The sequence below is a fragment of the Miscanthus floridulus genome, chromosome 2 (genome assembly GCF_019320115.1).
Source record: "Miscanthus floridulus cultivar M001 chromosome 2, ASM1932011v1, whole genome shotgun sequence".
NCBI classification, from domain to species: Eukaryota; Viridiplantae; Streptophyta; class Magnoliopsida; order Poales; family Poaceae; genus Miscanthus; species Miscanthus floridulus.
Window position 1 is genome coordinate 59,092,971 of NC_089581.1, and position 18,601 is coordinate 59,111,571.

The 18,601-nt window shown below is 45.2% G+C and overlaps 1 pseudogene; it reads left to right on the forward strand.

Moving 5' to 3' along the window:
- The first annotated feature begins 11,236 nt into the window (after window positions 1–11,236).
- Window positions 11,237–18,601, forward strand: LOC136536606 (uncharacterized; annotated as a pseudogene).

Below are 18,601 nucleotides of genomic sequence, written 5' to 3' on the forward strand. Positions count from 1 at the left end.
CTAGATATATAGCAAAGTGTGATACTTGTCAAAAGGTGAAAGCTATACATTTGAGGTCTGCTGGTGAATTACAACCATTACCTATTCCATCTTGGAAGTGGGAGGATATAAGTATGGATTTTATTGTTGGTCTACCCAAGACATCAAAGAGATTTGACTCAGTATGGGTTATTGTAGATCGACTCACTAAGTCAGCACATTTTCTTCCAGTCAAGACAATATATCCTATGACCCAATATGCTAAGATGTATTTAGCAAGAATCATGAGTCTCCATGGAGTACCCAAGACTATTGTGTCAGATAGAGGTACACAATTTGTCTCCAACTTTTGGAAATAATTGCATTCTTCATTGGGTACCAAACTTCTGTATAGTGCAGCTTATCATCCGCAAACTGATGGACAGACTGAAAGAGTTAATCAAGTACTTGAAGATATATTAAGGTGTTGTGTCCTTAACTATTCCAATAAGTGGGACGAATGCTTACCTTTGGCCGAGTTCTCATACAACAATAGTTATCAGGAAAGCATTAGAACGGCTCCATTTGAAGCACTCTATGGTCATAGATGTAGGACATCATTGAGTTGGTCTGAGCCTGGAGAAAGAAGATTCTTTGGAGTTGACCTTGTGAAAGAAACAGAAGACAAGGTTAGACAAATACAGAGTAATTTGAAGATAGCTCAATCCCGACAAAAGAGTTATGCGGATAGAAGACGAAGACCATTGATATTTACCAAAGGAGATTTTGTATATCTGAAAGTATCACCAATGAAGAGAGTTACCCGTTTCGGTGTTAAAGGAAAGTTGGCACCCCGATATATTGGACCATATCAAATTTTGGAAAGGTATGGAAAAGTGGCATATCGTTTGAAGTTACCTGAACATCTTGTAGCTGTGCATGATGTGTTCTATGTTTCTTAATTGAAGAAGTGTCTCTGAGTGCCTGAACAAAATGTTGAAATTGAAGGAGTAGAACTAGAACCGGATTTAACCTATTCCGAATATCCTATCCGAGTGTTAGATCAGAAAGATCGTGTTACTCGAAGACAGACAATCAAGTTCTATAAAATACAATGGAATCAACATTCAGAAGAGGAAGCTACTTGGGAATCAGAAGATTACTTGTTAGAAAAGTTTCCAGAGTTTCTAGCGTCAATATAGAATAGAATAGTGTTAGTTGTGCTCGGTTGCTACAAGTTGTGTTTTGTAAAGGAACCTCAGCTGTTTTATAGGCAAGTTTTGGATGTTTTTGGACTGACACATTTCCTTTTCCATTACTTACCCTATGGCTTTGAATCTCGGGGCGAGATTTCTTTTAGGGGGAAGGATTGTAACACCTCGGGTGTTTAAATATTAAAATCTGACATGTTATCATATGCATTGCAAAGCATTTGGCATTTGGTGAAAACTTTGATGTACATTTACTAAAACAAGTTTACAATTGTGTAATGAATGTTGAATTGTATTGTTTGACTCAAGTTCAATATTTGTTTGGATTTTGAATTTTTCCAGAAAACCCCGCTTTTCAACATTTAAACCCTACCCTGAAAATCCATTTCAAAATCTAAGCATATTTTGGGGTTGGGCCCAAAAGCAAAAGTGTAGAGCTTGGCAAGTTATACAAAGTTTGTTTTTGGAGTTTTTCAAGTTATTTAGAAAAATTTTGAGTAATTCAAAAAGGCGTAATTCGTTAAATATCCCCTATTTGAATTTAAAAGATCATTTCAAAATCTAGATAGAATTAGGGGTTGGTTATAAAAGCAAAGTTGTAGAACTTTTGATTTTAAACAACTTTTATTTTTGGAGATTTTTGAGTTGCTATACAAATTTGGGAGTAATTTGAATTTGAAACCGAATGGCAAATCTGTAATTTCGGTGAACAGTACTCACCGCCCTAGCTACATGGCCGGCGATCTTCGGTTTGCTTCCAGGCGCGGTCGTGGCCGTCTTTGACATCGCGCTGGCGCGGTGAAGGCCATAGCGCAGCTTCCTTGCGCTTCTGAGCCGCTCTACTTAGCCTTGGCCGTCGCCGTTTGCCTCCGCTCTCTTGCTCTGTTTTTCTGACGCCACGACCATAACTCCGGCGAGCTCGTGTCGATGCCGTAGTGCTTCACCGTCGCTGATAAGCTTGTCCCAGCTCCATCTCATCCTTGCGCACCTAAATAACTAGCCTTGGTCGCTTGCCATCATCGGGAAACGCCGTTCAGCGCTTTTCTTCCTCACGGCCGGTAGCACCACCATGGAGTGCGCGTCGCCGTGGCTAGCGCGCTACGGTGAGTCTCTGCCCTTACTGAGTCTTGCTTTGGCTTCACCGCAATGATGTAGTGCTTTGTGACCCATTGGTTTCTCATTTTGACCACCACAGCTACCGGTCCATCGCCGTCGTCGAAGATTGCTCCGCCGTGACCGCTGTCAACGTCGACCCGTGTCACCGAAGCTTATCCGGTCTCGTTCTTTGCTCCAACGTGTTCGTGGTGAGCTACTGGACCTTCCCATGCCCTCTGTTTCACTGTTTTCGGCTTCATTTCGCCGGCGTAGCGTAGCCGCGCCGTCGTGGCCGCCATGGCCGACGTAGTGCTCGGTCCAGTCCATAGTTAGTCGAGCTTGTGCTCAAAATGGATGCGCCTAGTCTCGAGGAGGGTGTAGGTACCTTGGCCATCGCCGTTGGACTCACCGGTGGCGAGATATCGCCGGTCAGCGCCATCATCACCGTAGTCAAAGCGCGAGGTAGAAGATGACAGGTGGGGTCACCATGTCAGTGACTCAACGTTCAAAATGAATTTTCTGTTTTTCCATCAACGAAGGCAAGCCCCGGATGCATACAACCCTGCCTTGTGTTTTACAAATTAATTTCGCTTTTGCTTTCCGTTACTGCATTAAGTGATTAGGAGTTAAGTAAAAGCCTAATTGGTGCATTACCACCCTTGTTATTCCATGTTTACCATATTACCAGTTTTAAACTCGTATATGCCTAGTTTTGCTTAGCTATGCGTAGAACGATGAAAGTCGGGTGACTACCTGCCACCTGCAAGATTTAAATGGAACATTGGTTAATTATGTTAGCATGTGATATGGGAATGTGGAGTAATAAATCTAGACCGGGTGGACTCGGTGAGTGTGAGCCACCAGACATGGAGGTCTTGTGAGCGGGGTCTTTCCGCCTGTGTCGATTAAGGCACGTCCGTTATTGAATTGCATGAGGTGAGAATTTGTAGTACTAACCACATACTCCGATAAGCCTGAACTTGGCAATTCTATTACGAGAATGGCTACTCGCGCACTGGGAGTGGAGAGATGGCGGGAATAGCGTGTACCCACGTGGCCATGGGCTGGAATGGTGGAGTACTGTGTTCTCAGGTGGCGCATACCTGTTCTTGTTTTAGGGGATCCGAGGGTAGGTTGGTATATGTAGGTCGGGGACCTGCATATGTCGTGTGGTCTGGAATCCCCAGCTGGGTTCTTAATCGGTTTGAATCGTCGTTGCTCCTCGGTTAAGGAGACTCAACTCACTGTTCATCATCGTAGAATTAATAACCGGAACTTGAATAAGGCTTGTGAAGGTGTTGGATATGAAGTTTCATGATCTCAGTGCGGATCGTGTCAGCTTTGTATATAATTCTTGAGAAGTTTTCTATATAAAGAATGTTGTTAAAAGAGCTTTTACGCAAAAGAACTTTGATCATTGTTAAAGCTATACCTTGAATCCCTGAGCCTGCATTACTGAGTTTATCAGTTAATATTTCGGATAAGTCTTGTTGAGTACTTTCGTACTCAGGGTTTGTTGACCCTTGTTGCAGGTGAGCCTCATGAGCAGATCTGTTTTGGATCGTGCTGCATGACTATCGTTCATTCTGACGATGAGAAGTAAATGTGTGATCCTTGGGCAGGATGTTTATTTTGTGTGATATGTCTATAGTAATTATGCCACTCCACTACTACTATGGTTTGTAATAATTATCGAACTTAGTTTGTAAGGTTTGAAACAACTGGTTTGTAAACTATGTTATCGTAAGACTTTCGCTGTTTTTACTCTGGTTTTGATATTTGAATAAATGTTGTAATACTGCAATGACTCTATAACATGATCCTGCTCGGAAATCATGGATGATTCGGGGTTCCCCGAGGACACCCGACAGTCTTTTTAAGTTATTGGAAACATATGCATAAATGTCAAAAGTCGTCGGACAGTGACAGGTGCATGTGGGCCCTATAACTTAGGAGGTTCTGCCACATCTAGGCATATCTACATGCAAGAATAGCCTAAGCACCATGCTTAATCTATAAACTCGCTGTTTCGATCTGAGCTCCAGTGAAATAAGATTGAAACACCCTAACCAGACGGTAGAACAAGTACTAATGATGAGCGAACTAAACACTAAGATAACTATGATGCTAATGCCAGAGAACAAGCACCTAAGCTCACTAATGATAGACAAGAGCAAGACATGACTTGAACTAAGCAAAGCTAGATTGCTGAATAAAGTACTTAACAAAGTAAAGTACTAAATAAAGTAAATGCTAAAAGAAAGATTACAAAGGAGCTATACCAGACCAGAAGACTCTTCCGGACTCTGAGGCAAGCTCCACTCTACTCTATCACTACTAGCTACCTACTACTTCTAAAGCTACTACTCTGTAGAGCTTCTGGAGATTTTGGAATGCTTTGAATGATTGAGTGATGATCTCCATCGAGCACCACAACCCCTTTTATAGTGTGTAGAGGGCATGGGGTACTTGTAGGTGAAGGAGAGGCGGTGGAGAGGCAGGGGGTGTTGGCCGACCTAGGGGGGCGTCGGCCGACTGTCCCCTGCACCGCCTTGCCATCCAACGGCAATGAGGAGCTCCTGGATGGCGGTTGCATGGTAGGTAAGTCGGTTCTTTAGCTGGTAAGGAGGTTTGGAGGTCAGTTTGGCCCCTCTAAGTGGATGACAGCGGGCCCATGGATTCGTGTCAGCTCCCCCTCATCCCTTGGATCAACCCGACTTGAATCAACGGTGGAGAAGTAGTGTGGATGCTATCCCGTGGATCAGTGACGTGGCAGGGGGTGGGGACCATCGGGCGACGCCAGGTGGCGTCGACCAACGTGGCCCTATGGGCCCATGGCCCCTGCCATATCCACTTGTCTTCTTTTTTTTGAAAGATCCGATTATACCGGCTTGTATTAATAAGTAGAAGATAGAGTTCAACATACATGCGCGAGCTGCGCCATCCCAAGTGGCAGACCGCCACCTGGGATGTTAAGGTTCTATGCTAATTACTCATTGAATTCATCCCAATCCTGAGGAAGTGGAAGGTCCTCCCCCTGCTGACGCCCAATTGGAGTACTCATCCTTGATCTTGGCAAACAGTGCCTGTACGGTGCTATGGTTTTGTTGGAAAACAATAGCATTTCTTTCCTTCCAAATATGCCAAGTAGTCAGCATTGCTAGTGAGTGCGCTGCTTTTGTTCCGATACTTGTGATTGCAAAGAACCACTCTTCCATGTCGCTGTAGTCGTTCCAACTCTCCGGCTGAAGGTTAAGGCAACTGCTCCATGTTGCTATCATCGTCCAAACTTCTCTCGCAAATGGGCATTCCGTGAATAGATGGACAGCAGTCTCCAAATTCCTTTCACACAGAGCACAAAAATAGTTGTTTTCCCATCCCCTCAACTGCAGCCTGGCTGCTGTCCAGACTCGATCTTGCAGGAGCAACCATAAGAAAAATTTGATGCGGGGTGTCGCCCATGCCTTCCAGATCAGTTTTGGAAAATTGGAGAAAGTCTGACCGCAGAACTGAATTTCATATGCCTTTTGTTCATTTTTGTGATTTTTTCTGCATAAATATTTTTCTCAAGTACAAGTGAAGCTAGGTGAATTATAAACATAATATGGTATATGTGATGTTGTTTTACCTTGGTTTTAGGTGGAATGTTGATGATCAAAAAAGGTATTAGTGACCATCAACAAGGACCATGGGTGGTGTCGCCTTGCCTACAGCCTACAGCCGAAGAAGGGCCAGCCCTAGCTACGTGTGTTGGAGAAGACGAGGGGTGACACTAGTACACCATGCCGTAATGACGGTTGGGGGCTGCAGCAGGAGACCGGGTGTACCGGTTCCGGTGTATGGCACTAGTAGATGACGCCGAAGCGACCAGACCCGCCTAGAGCAGCAGCCGGGGCGAGAGATCTAGCGGGCGGAACAACAGGGCTGACCATGATGATGGCTAGGTCGTCGTCGAGCAACGGCGGTTGAGCCACCGAAGACGAGGGAGCAACTGAAGAAGAGCAACTCGACACCCAAAGGTGGAAGGTCATGTAATTAACAAAAGGTTAAGTAAAGATGCACAAGAAAGCACGACATAATAACGAACAGGAACACCGACTCGTTGAACACGACATGTCGGGAGATGGTCCCACGCCGCGTAGAGATGTCGAGGCATCGGTAGCTCTTGTGAGAAGAGGGTTACTCGTCAAACTTGAGATACTTTGACTCTCCAAAAAAAGTTAAAATGACTTATAATTTAGATTGTAGGGAGTAATAAGGAGGGAGTAGGTTTTCCCATATGAGTTGAGGGAAATTGGATAGGATTTATCCTGCAAACTGAATTTTGTAAGCCGAGCTTGTCAAGTACTCACCATTTTTTAACGTATAAATGCTTCTGGTAGTATAGTGAGTAGTAGAGCATCAAAACTCATAATGAAACCTCTTTAAAATAAGCTCGTGTGTTTTGTTAGGAGTCGTGCCAGCATGATTGTGGTGGCTGGGTCCGGTGTTGACTAACGAGTAGACGCGTTTCGGCCTGAATATATGCACCTGAAGGCAACAGCGCAACAAGGAAGAGAGAGAAATTAAATTAGCAAAAAAAAATTTGTTTCTTTTGCGGCAAAATAACTACGTTGCACGTGTAAAAGGGCTGTGTCATGCAACATAGAGGGCCGGGACATTCTTTTTTTTTCTAAAAAAATAGATATATATGCAATAACAACCAAACATTTGAACGACGAGTCGACGACGTAGGCACACCAGGAAACCGACCAAACGATGGATGTGGTGACTCGTGACTGAATTCCAAACTAAATTTAGCTGAAGCCCTTCTTCGTGTTGTTGTTGTTGTTGGGGGTGGGAGGATGGTGCTGGCGGACGGCCTGCGTTGGAGGAGCTGGCTTGGGTCGATGAGGAGGAAGGGAGTTTTCCGGTGCCACCGTGAGTTGCGGGCGTGCCGTGCGTGGCTTGTGTGACGAGGGACGCCGCAGCCTGGAGTTGGGCGCCTGAGGGAGCCAAGGTCGACGACGCACCAGCGGAGTGGGCGTGTGCGACGAGAGCCACAACAGCCTAGAGTTTCTCTGACTCGTTGATGCGATGTTCCTCGAGCTGCAGCATGGAGCACGTCTTTAGAAACGATGGAAGGCGCCACGGCATAGCGTGATGTGGGTGATGGCGTGGTGTAGGCTTGGGCTGAGGCCGCAGACAATGTTGTAGGTGTTCCAATGTCGGTGTTGTTGGATGTTTGTTTGCTTTTAATACAAAAGCAGGGGAAACCTCCTTTTCTAAAAAAAATTGTCCATGCTCTCTGAGGAAGATCCCAATTACAACATTTTCGCCAAACCCACACGTGACCCTGCTCCAGGAACTTCTAAACAGCCACGCCATAACCATGACCACAACCGTAGACATACACTCCCACACCACGCATTACCCAAGATGCAGTTTGCTAAGTTTGATGGTTCCCAGCCAAGAATTTGGTTTGACAAGTGTGAGAAATACTTCACTATCTATGACATTCCTGAGCACCTTAAAGTCACAACTGCCGTGATGCATTTGGAGGGCAATGCAGCCAAGTGGTGGCAGGCCTACAAGCAGAATCACAAGCTTCCCAGTTGGACAGCATTCTGTGTGATATTGCAGAACAAATTTGGGGCAGACGACTTCAGGTCTGCAATCAATGATCTCCTAGCACTCAAGCAGACAGGCACGGTGGAGGACTATACCATTGCATTTCAGGCCCTTCAGTATGATATATGATATCTCAATGCATAACAGTAACTATGATGAGCTCTTTTTTGCCTCCAAGTATGTTCATGGGCTAAGGGAAGAAATTAAGGCCGTAGTGGAACCACAGGTACCTGTGACTGTGGACCGAGCAGCACTGATAGCAAAAATCCAACAGAGAACTCTAGAGAGGGGCAAGATGAAACATCAGAGAGCACCTCCTTTCAACAGAAACCAGCAACCCAAAGCAGATACTCCAGTTCAACAGACCAATTATAATCTCCAGAGGATAAGGCAGCTCAGAGATTATAGGAAAGCAAACAATTTGTGTTATGCTTGTGGTGAAAAATATGAACCAGGCCACCAGGAGGTGTGTTCCAAGAGACAAAAGCCTCAGGTCAATGATATGGCAATCAATGATCTGGACAAAGAAGAGATAACAGAAGACATGCTCAATCAGCTGGCTATTGAAGATACTCTCACTCAAGACTTTTGTCAGCTATCTCTGAATGCTCTGTCAAGCAAGGATACTGATAATAGTATCAAACTAAAATCCTTGGTTAACAGTAAAGTCATGCTGATATTACTGGATTCAGGGAGTTCCCATAGCTTTATCAACTCAGACTTTGTCAGTGTGGCCCAGCTGCCTACTGTCCCTATTCCATCTAAGAAGGTGAAGCTACCAAATGGGCAATGGTTGACTGCAACAGCCCAGGTGAAAGATTTACAGTGGTACATTCAGGGCCATACACTATCCAGTGATATGATAGTACTTGACATGGGTCCATATAATGCTATCCTTTGTTATGACTGGTTAAAGCTGCGCAACCCCATGGAGTGTGACTGGAATCTTAAAACACTGAAGTTTTGTCTTCATGGACGGCAAGTGAAGATTCAAGGACTACTGAATCCTCCACTCCAAGCAACCCCAATTTCAGCGACCAAGCTAGTTCATGCTGCTCAAGGTAACGATACATGTGCTTACGTGATTGTGGATTCGGAATGTTCTGTGCCATATCAAGCTGTATTCCAAGACCCCAAAACACTGCCACCCACTAGAAGCTATGACCATCCTATTCCTTTACTTCCTGATGCAGTGCCGGTCAATGCTAGGCCCTATCACTATTCTCCTCAACACAAAATTGAAATAGAGACCCAAGTCAAACAGCTACTAGAGACTGGACTTATCACACACAGTCACAGCCCATTTGCCTCCCCTGTGTTGTTAGTGAAGAAGAAAGATGGCACATGGAGATTTTGTGTGGACTACAGGAAGTTGAATGATCTCACGATCAAAAATAGGTTTCCAATGCCAGTGATAGAGGAAATCTTGGATGAATTAGCTGGAGCTGAATATTTCACCAAATTGGATATGAGAGCTGGATATCACCAAGTAAGGATGTTGCCTGAAGATGGGTACAAAACGGCCTTCAAAACTCATCATGGTCACTACCAATTTAAGGTCATGCCTTTTGGTCTCACTAATGCACCAGCTACATTTCAGTGCATCATGAATCAGGTATTGCAGCCCTTCCTGAGAAAGTTTGTCATGGTGTTTCTAGATGATATCTTGATCTATAGCAACTCCCTGGAGGAACATGCTCAACATTTACAGCTGGTACTACAAGCTTTACTGGATAATCAACTGTATTTGAAACAGTCCAAGTGTTCTTTTGCTCAGCACCAATTGGAATATCTTGGGCACATTATTTCAGCTGATGGGGTAGCCACTGACCCACAGAAAATCACAGCAATGTTACACTGGCCTCAGCCCACAACAATGACAGAACTTAGAGCTTTTTTAGGTCTGACAGGATATTACAGAAAATTTGTCAAAGGTTATGGAATATTGGCTCAACCCCTTACTGCACTTCTTAGAGCCAAAACTTTCCAGTGGACAACCCAAGCTCAACAAGCATTTGACAATCTCAAGCTAGCCATGACAAGAACCCCAGTTTTGGCATTACCTGATTTTCAGAAGCAATTCACTATAGAGACAGATGCTTGTGGGGAAGGCATTGGAGCAGTGCTAATGCAAGCTAGTCAGCCTATAGCCTTCCTTAGTAAAGCTTTAGGTCAGAAGCACAAAGCCCTCTCTATATATGAAAAAGAGTTCTTAGGTCAGGAGCACAAAGCCCTCTCTATATATGAAAAAGAGTTTTTAGCTCTTATTATGGCAGTTGAGAAATGGAGGCCATACTTACAAAGGCAGGAATTTGTTATCTTAACTGACCACAAATCCCTTGCTTATCTCTCAAATCAGAACCTACACTCTGATATGCAAAGGAAAGCCATGACTAGGCTTATGGGCCTGCAGTTCAAGATTGTATACAGAAAAGCGAAGGAAAATGTAGCAGCTGATGCTCTTTCCAGAGTAGCACACTTACATGCCATACAAGCTGTCTCTATGGTTAAACCAGATTGGGTCCAAGATATCCTCCATTCTTACACCACTGACAATAGAGCTCAACAACTGCTCACTGAACTAGCAGTAACTAGTCCCAATTCTGCAGGATACAGTCTAGATGGAGGATTGATCAGATACAAGAACCAGATATGAATTGGCCACAACTCAGCCTTGCAAACTAAACTAATTGCTGCCTTTCATTCAAGTGCTATTGGTGGCCATTCTGGAATAAAGGCAACATATCAGAGACTCAAAAACCATTTTGCTTGGAAGGGGATGAAGCAGGCAGTAGAAGAGTTCATCAAGCAATGCAGAATCTGCCAGCAAGCCAAACACTCTCACAACCATCCTGCCGGACTCCTTCAGCCCCTACCCATACCTGAAGGGGTTTGGAGGGATCTTTCAATGGATTTTATCGAAGGGTTGCCAAAATCACAGGGCTCCAGTGTCATAATGGTGGTAGTTGATAGACTCACCAAATTTGCTCACTTTGTGCCAGTCAAACACCCTTACACAGCTTCTGCTATTGTTCAGCTATTCTTGGACAATGTTATCAAGCTCCATGGTTTGCCCCAATCAATTGTATCTGATCGGGATACTATCTTCGTCAGTGCTTTTTGGCGAGAGTTGTTCAAGCTATACAAGGTGAACTTACTTATGAGCACTACTTATCACCCACAAACCGATGGACAAACGGAGCGAGTAAACCAATGCCTTGAGATGTTTCTTCGCTGTGCAGTCCAGGATGCCCCTGCTACATGGAAAGCTTGGCTTTCACTAGCCGAGTTATGGTACAACTCCACTTATCATACATCTCTGGGTTGCTCTCCTTTCAAAGCTCTATATGGGTATGAACCCAATGTGGGTGCTACTCCAAGTGTCTTCTACCATACCATCTACAGTAGCTGAATTGGTGGAGAACAGGGAACTTCACTTGCAGTCCCCCAAGCAGCACTTAGCAGTAGCTCAAAACCGCATGAAGGTCATGGCAGACAGGAAGCGTACTGATTTGCAATTCAGTGTTGGTGATCAAGTCTTGTTGAAGCTTCAGCCATATACCCAATCCTCTGTGGCAAACAGACCTTTCCCGAAGTTGGCATATAAGTACTATGGTCCCTATACAGTCACTGCAAGAGTGGGCTCCGCTGCATATAAGCTGGATCTGCCAGCTGACAGTAAGATACAAAACGTTTTTCATGTTTCACAGCTCAAACCATTCCTTGCAGACTACTCTCCAGTGTACTCAGAGCTTCCAGTTACCACTGACATCGAAGTCGCTGCTGCTACTCCTGAGTGCTGTAGCGTCGTCTGGTGAAGAAAGGGAACTCAGCAGTTCCGCAAGTCCTGATCAAGTGGACCGGCTTACCAGAAGCATCAGCCACATGGGAGGATTACAATGTGCTGCGCCAACGCTTCCCAGAAGCACCTGCTTGGGGACAAGCAGGATCATCGGCGGGGGGAGCTGTCAAGCCGGTGAACACTGAGACCTGAAGATGGCGCCTTGAATCATTTACGTTTTCATATTTGCTAAGCGTACTTTTATTACATTGATGTAAGACATTACTATGACTTGTGGGCCCTAGGCCGGTCGGATATTTAGCTTGAGCTGTAAGACACTAAGACGATGTGAACTATTCCAAATCTGATCATAGACAGATCGAGGCCGAGGAACCTTTCCTCGCTCGTTCCCCACTCTCTTGATCTCGCTCGATCTCCTCACGGCGGCGGCGATAGCCGGCGGCAACCAGGCGTGACAGTGTGCCGTGAACACGGAGGACGACATGGCGGCGGACAGCGACATCGGTGCTGAGGCGCTGCCCGGCCAACGAGGTAGTCGTGACGGAGATCCTCGCCCGGCTGCCGGCCAAGTCCGTGGGGCGCTTCCGCTGCGTCTCCCGCGGGTGGTCCGCCATGCTCTCCTCCGACTACTTCATCGGCCTCCACCGCCAGCGAGCCAACAGACCGGACCACCTCAGGCTGCTCCTCACCGCGAACGGGTCCTCCTACGACGGCTACCTGTACTCATGGCAGCCCGGCGGCGACGGCGCGGTCGAGAAGCTGATGCGAGACGATTTCGGGTCACAGTATGTCGTGACCAAGCCCTGTCGTGGCCTCGTTCTAATCCGAGCCACTGACTGTGACGGCTACTACGTCGTCAACCCTTGCTCCGGCGAGGCCCTGGGTCTGCCAGACAGCCAGGTGCCTTTTAAGATGACATACAAAACTTCAGGAAGACCCGTGGAGCCACCCTGCTATCTTTGGGTCTCCTACGGCCTGCACGACGAGGAAGGAGTACAAAGTCGTGCGCTTGTTCTCCAACCTGTCTTCCGGCCCTGAACCTGGAGATGGAGGCGGTGGCTTTACGCCCACGACATTATGCGAGGTCTTCGTCCTCGGCACAACTGGAACTGGTTACTGGAGGCCTAGTGCTGAGAGATCTCCTTTCTTCTGCTCCGTGCCGCAGTGGAACCCAGCTGTCTTCTTAGACGGCTATCTGCACTTCCTATGCTTTGACGGTGGCATCGTCACTTTCAGCATCGGCGACGAGACCTTTGGTTCGCTGCTGCCGCCCCCAGGTTTCGGCAATGTGGCCGCGGCCGCGTCCGTGCTGACGGAGCTGGACGGGCGTTTGTGTGTGCGCTATGGGGAGCCGGACAGTGACGATCCTTTGGTTCTATGTGTTCATAACAACAAGGAAGCCTGGTGGGAGAAGCTTTGCTGTATTGATCGGACGGCTTGGCCGGAATCGGAGCGCATGCTTCTCAAGTCACTCTGGATTGCCCCAATAGGTGTATATTACTCGGCTGCTGGGGATCTGAAGATCATGTTTGGGACAGGCTCTTGCAAGGTGTTTGCAGTGGACTCCAATGGCGGCGGCGGCGATCCAGAGATTCTATTGAAGCCGAGGTTTAAAATAGCGGGCTATTGCAAATAGCGGCATCATTTTTCCAGAAGCTATAAAGCTATAGCGCAGCTATAGCGAAGCTATGACAGATAGCGATTTTTAAGAAAACCATAAAAAATCAAGTAATTATTTCATAAAAACACAAGAATCGTGAAAATTACTGAACACAAATATATTTTCAAGGCTTTATGAGTCTAGAGAATATTATTTAATATGATATTATAGCACAATTTGTGAGACTCAAGTGTTCAATTTTCTAAAAGATCAACTTAACAGCAAAAGATAAATATATAATAAATAGATTGTCACTCTAAAAGCTAAAGTTGAAATAGCAGTGCTATTTTAAAGTCACAACTAATCAATTTAGCGACGTTAAAGCATAATATAGTGATTATAAATGACATAGCGGAAAAATAGAAATAGCGTAGCGGGAGCTCTCTCCAGAAGCTATAGCGGCGCTATAGCGTTGCTATAGCCCGCTATTTAAATCCATGATTGAAGCCGGAGGATACCATCATTGGGAGCTGCGAGGATGACTATTTGACGACGATTGGTCTATATGAGGAGAGTCTCGTGCCCCTGGGCCGCACAATTGAGGACATGATCTTCTCATCGCCAACAGCCGCAGCTTGGTTCAACATCATCTCAAGTGGCTGCCGGCACGCTCCCTTTCGGAGCTGAGAATGGTCTGCAAGGAGTGGCGTGGAATGATCATGAGTGATTGTTTCATCCGGTCGCATGTCATCCACGCACTACCCCATCTCAGTTCTTTCCCGTCGGTACGGAGTACTCCCCTCGGTCCCCAACCTTCCGTCAGAAATGTTGACTCTTCCCCTACGTTCGCCATATATCGAAGGGAAAGGGTCAGGCACCGTCAGGGGGCGCTGCATGCAAGGCCGAAAAATAGAACTCGCGCGCTTCTGGAAAAGGATCGGCCCACGCAGTAGAGATAGAGGCGAAAAGAAAAGCGCGCGGCTGGCAAGCGCACAAGGCGCGCAAGGGGAAATTTCCCCATCCTTATCCTCTCCCCAGTCCCCCAGTCCCATCCGCCGCCCGAGCTTCTCTTCTCCTGTCCTCCCCCCAGATCTGGCTCTTCCTCGGTCCTCGCCTTCCGAGGTGGCTCGGGCCTCTGGGCGGCGCGGGTGGAGCGGCGTTGTGGCAGGCGCCGCCGTGACGGACGGCGCGGGCGTGGCTTCCGGCTCCGCGACGGACGGCGCCGCGTACGAGGGCGCGGGCCACTGCCGGCTCCGCGGTGGGATGGGCGACGCGAACCTGCAGGTGGGTGTGGAGGACCTAGTGGGTGGTGGCGTGGATGCGGCGTAGGCGCCACAGCACAGGCGGCATCCATGTGTTAGTAGTCTGGTGCAGGTGAGCAACCCTTCGCTGCCGTAGTTGCTAGCAATATCAGGCTATCAACGCTGCTTCTCCTCTCCCTACGGTAAGACGTTGCAGACACTTGTTCTTGGTACCTTATAAATCGATCTGGTAGATTTTTTAATTATGCCTTTGCAAATCTGGAATTTTAGATTATTGCAATTCTTGAATTGTTATTTTTTTTCATTGCTTTCATTCAGTTACTTGCTGTCAAACTCACCAATAGGCAATAGCTATGAAATCTGCCAATGTAAGAATGATTTGTTACTCCGCTACAGAAATATTTATTTGAAGTGAAAGTAGGGGTAGAGATTTTGTGGGCATGGTACATCTACAAATTCTATTGCATGTATATAGGCTGCAGATGCATCTTGGAACTACCGTGTTTCTCTGAACTACAGCTATTCATGCTCAATAATGAACATGGTGAAGGATTTTATTCTGTACAGACTTTGCGAGGCATCATTGGCAGTTAAATAAATATTTAATGTTCATATCATAGCCTGACGTATTGAGATAACTGTTTTAGCAAGATATCTTATTGATTGCTTGTCACTACTAGCTAGCTATCTTGTTAGTTATGCAGATTTAGAATTAGATTGCTAGTTAATCATGTTGATTCATGCTATATGTTTCCTGCTGCTTGTAGTTAACCTGCTGATTCATGCTATATAAAACACTAAATATGATTGTGCATGCTAAGATTAGTGCTATTGACCGCACATTCTTTCTTGATTATATATATATTTTTTGCAGTCAGTTTACTTGGAAGAATGAGCATGAAGATGGACATGCCTGCTTTAACAATGTCATCTCGCTCGGTCAGTTCATAGTTCTTGAGGTTCAGTAACTTGCAACTAAATCCATCTACATGCTTTAATTCTGCACACATACTTCAATGATTATGTTAAACTTTGCCTTCAGCCCACATCAAAATTGAAGGGTGGCTCAAATCCTGAAAATGTCGAACATGAGAAATCCTGAAAATGTCGAACATGAGATGTTGTGACTGCCTTTTCTATTATCAAGTTTATTAGGATTTTGTGTCAAGTTGATGTCAAGTTGAGGTGTGGGAGCAAGTCCTCTGTTGTGAGAGATCTGTAGCAATTATGGTGAGGCAGAATAACATGAAGCCATTTTTGTCTAATGCAACTATGTGTTACAACAATTGGATAGGAAATTTTCCAAAATGAGATAAGCTTCTTGGTAGCTACTGATATTCAACATATTCCAAACTAGCCAATCAAACAAGGGAAAATTCCAAAATGAGATGAGCTTCTTAGTAATTAATAAAATCATAAGGTCATTCATTCTGTAGTCTCTAGTCTCTACCCTCAAGTCGATAGTGCCAAGACTCACTATAACTGATGCAAATGCAGACAACTCTATTATCTAATTACTCACAAGCTGACACAATAGAGATGACACCATCTGACACAATTTACCCTTATAGAGTGCTAGTACACTGAATTTTATTTGAATAATCTTTCCTGCAACTGCAAGTGTACACTGATGATAATGCAAGCAAACACACTGGTATCCTCTTGTGTTGCGTAGCTGCATTTTGCATTATTCAGCAAGTACTTCTGCATAGTTATTTTTAGTATGTGATTTCTGCACAGTTTTGTTTTTTTTTTGGAGAAGAAATGACATGGTAAGATCAGGCTACCATGTGACAAGACTGAATATTCTTATTCTTTGTGCTGGACAGACAATCTTTTAAATCTGAACATTTTAGTTCTAAAGATAGGTTCTAGTGCACTATCTTGTTGAAGTTTTCTGAACTACAGTTAGAATAGTAAAGAGCTTACTATTATGCAGACAGAAAACAATGCCAATCACCTTCTTGAACAGTTACTCATAGCAACTAATGTTGTAAAGGCATATTCGACTAGATGTGTATCCAGATGTGCAGTTTATTTGTCCTCACTGAGCTGTGCGTTATTACAAAAATGAAGCTGCTGCATAGTGCCATCCAAAATGTCGCAGATCTTCCCCTACTTCTGTATCACAACGGTGAGATCCCTGACTACGTTGGCTCTTACTGTATGGTACAAAATTATTTTTGGTCTGGTACAACTATTGTTATTTACATGCATCAGACCGAGGTCCTAGATACATGTTTTAATAGGACTATTTTAGTGTTCTATTTGTATCTGAACTGCAATTAGAAGATTCTACTTCTACACTTGCTGTGAAAGTATGATCTCTTGGCTACATCCATGACATATGATCTCATGAATGGTTCCATTTATCGTTTTGGTTGTAGAGAGGGACCGGACATGTGTAGTAGCTGCTGCATTGCCATCGGCCTGTTAAGAAGCAATAGTTACTTGACTTCTATTTCTTACATTTGTAGCACTGCAGCTTCGCTCTTCTGTCTTTATTTTGCAAGACAACTAGAATATAGCTTAAGATTGATTTGTTGAACATTTACTATCTGATGTATGTACAATTTTAAGATATGATTATATGTACAAAGACAGTGTAACATTTACCGCTTGTGTGGATGCATGATTAAATGATGATTATTTGATTATATGTGCCAAGACTACCTGGTGTGACATTTAGGATGCATGATTAAAAGAGCTATGAATCACTGATTTGAATGGTTAAATTATGCTTTATGGATATGTAGAACTGGCATTCCCTGATGGTTAGCAACAGATAGGAAAGGTCCTAGGTTTCTCCTGACGGTTGGTACCCGACTGGAAAGATTTAGTTTTTTCCTGATGGTCTAAAGCCGACGGGAAAGATTTAGATTTTCCCTGACGGATGGTAACCGACAGGGAAGGTTTCCGTGACGGTAGACGAAAAAACTGACGCAGAAGACCTTCCCTGACGGTTCCCACCGTCAGGAACCAATCAATGACGGTTTTCCGTCAGGGAAGGTAGACTTTCCCTATCAGTCTATCCCTGACGGCGTATCCCTGACAGTTACCGTCACGGATGACTTTTCCTGACGGTATTGGCTACTTTCCCTGACGGTGTCGGCCGTCAGGAAAAAAATTGCCTGGGGTACTGACGCAAACTGCTTGAAGAGGAGCCCACATATCATGTTCATCATCAACCCTACCTTTGGTCACTATGTGCATCTGGAGGAATGCATTCGTGATCCAAGATTACTAATGCCATTTCCGCCAGAGTTTGTTGTGTGTTCCCAGCCTTGCCACGGCCTTAATGTGGGGAATTGGTCTCATGCAAATTATTTCATATGCAATCCTATCATGAGGTACTTTCAGTGCATAACATTTGATGATGGCGACGAGACGTTCTTCGCTGGTCGTATTGGGTTGGGTTACAACACAGAGATTGACGAGCATGTCTTGGTGCATATCAACTACAAAGAGAAGAACCTAGAAACGAGATCTTATGAGCTGAACTGCCCTAAGAAGCATGTGAATGGCGAGGAGTGGTATCCAATAGACCCTCCTCCTAGACCAGTAGCTCCCGTACAGCCGACCTTCGTCAATGGCAAGATCTACTGGATAGTAGAGCCTAATCTTGGACCGGTTTCTGCAAGATGTGAAATCGTTGCGTTCGATGACAAGACAGAGGAATTTGAAGTCCTGCAAGGTCCACCGTGCGCCCATGGCGTTGGACATATGACCATCCTCGAGCTCTATGGTACACTTTGTATTTCATATTCAGGCCAGAGCAGGAACACGGTTGATCTATGGATGATGAAAGATGCTGGTATCTGGTTTATGGAGTATCATATAGTGCTTGACGAGTTATCAAAGAAGGCTGCACCATTGGCTGTTGACCCAACGTACGGATGGACGGATTTTGCTCAACACAGGTTTGTCATTGGGCTACTATGACCCCAAGACAGCAGCGTTTGAGACCCTCATCATCGCAGACCGCATCCCAGATTGCCCTGACGACTATGAGATCTATCCTATTGTCTGCCATGAAAGTTTAGTTTGCCCGCTACAGTACTAG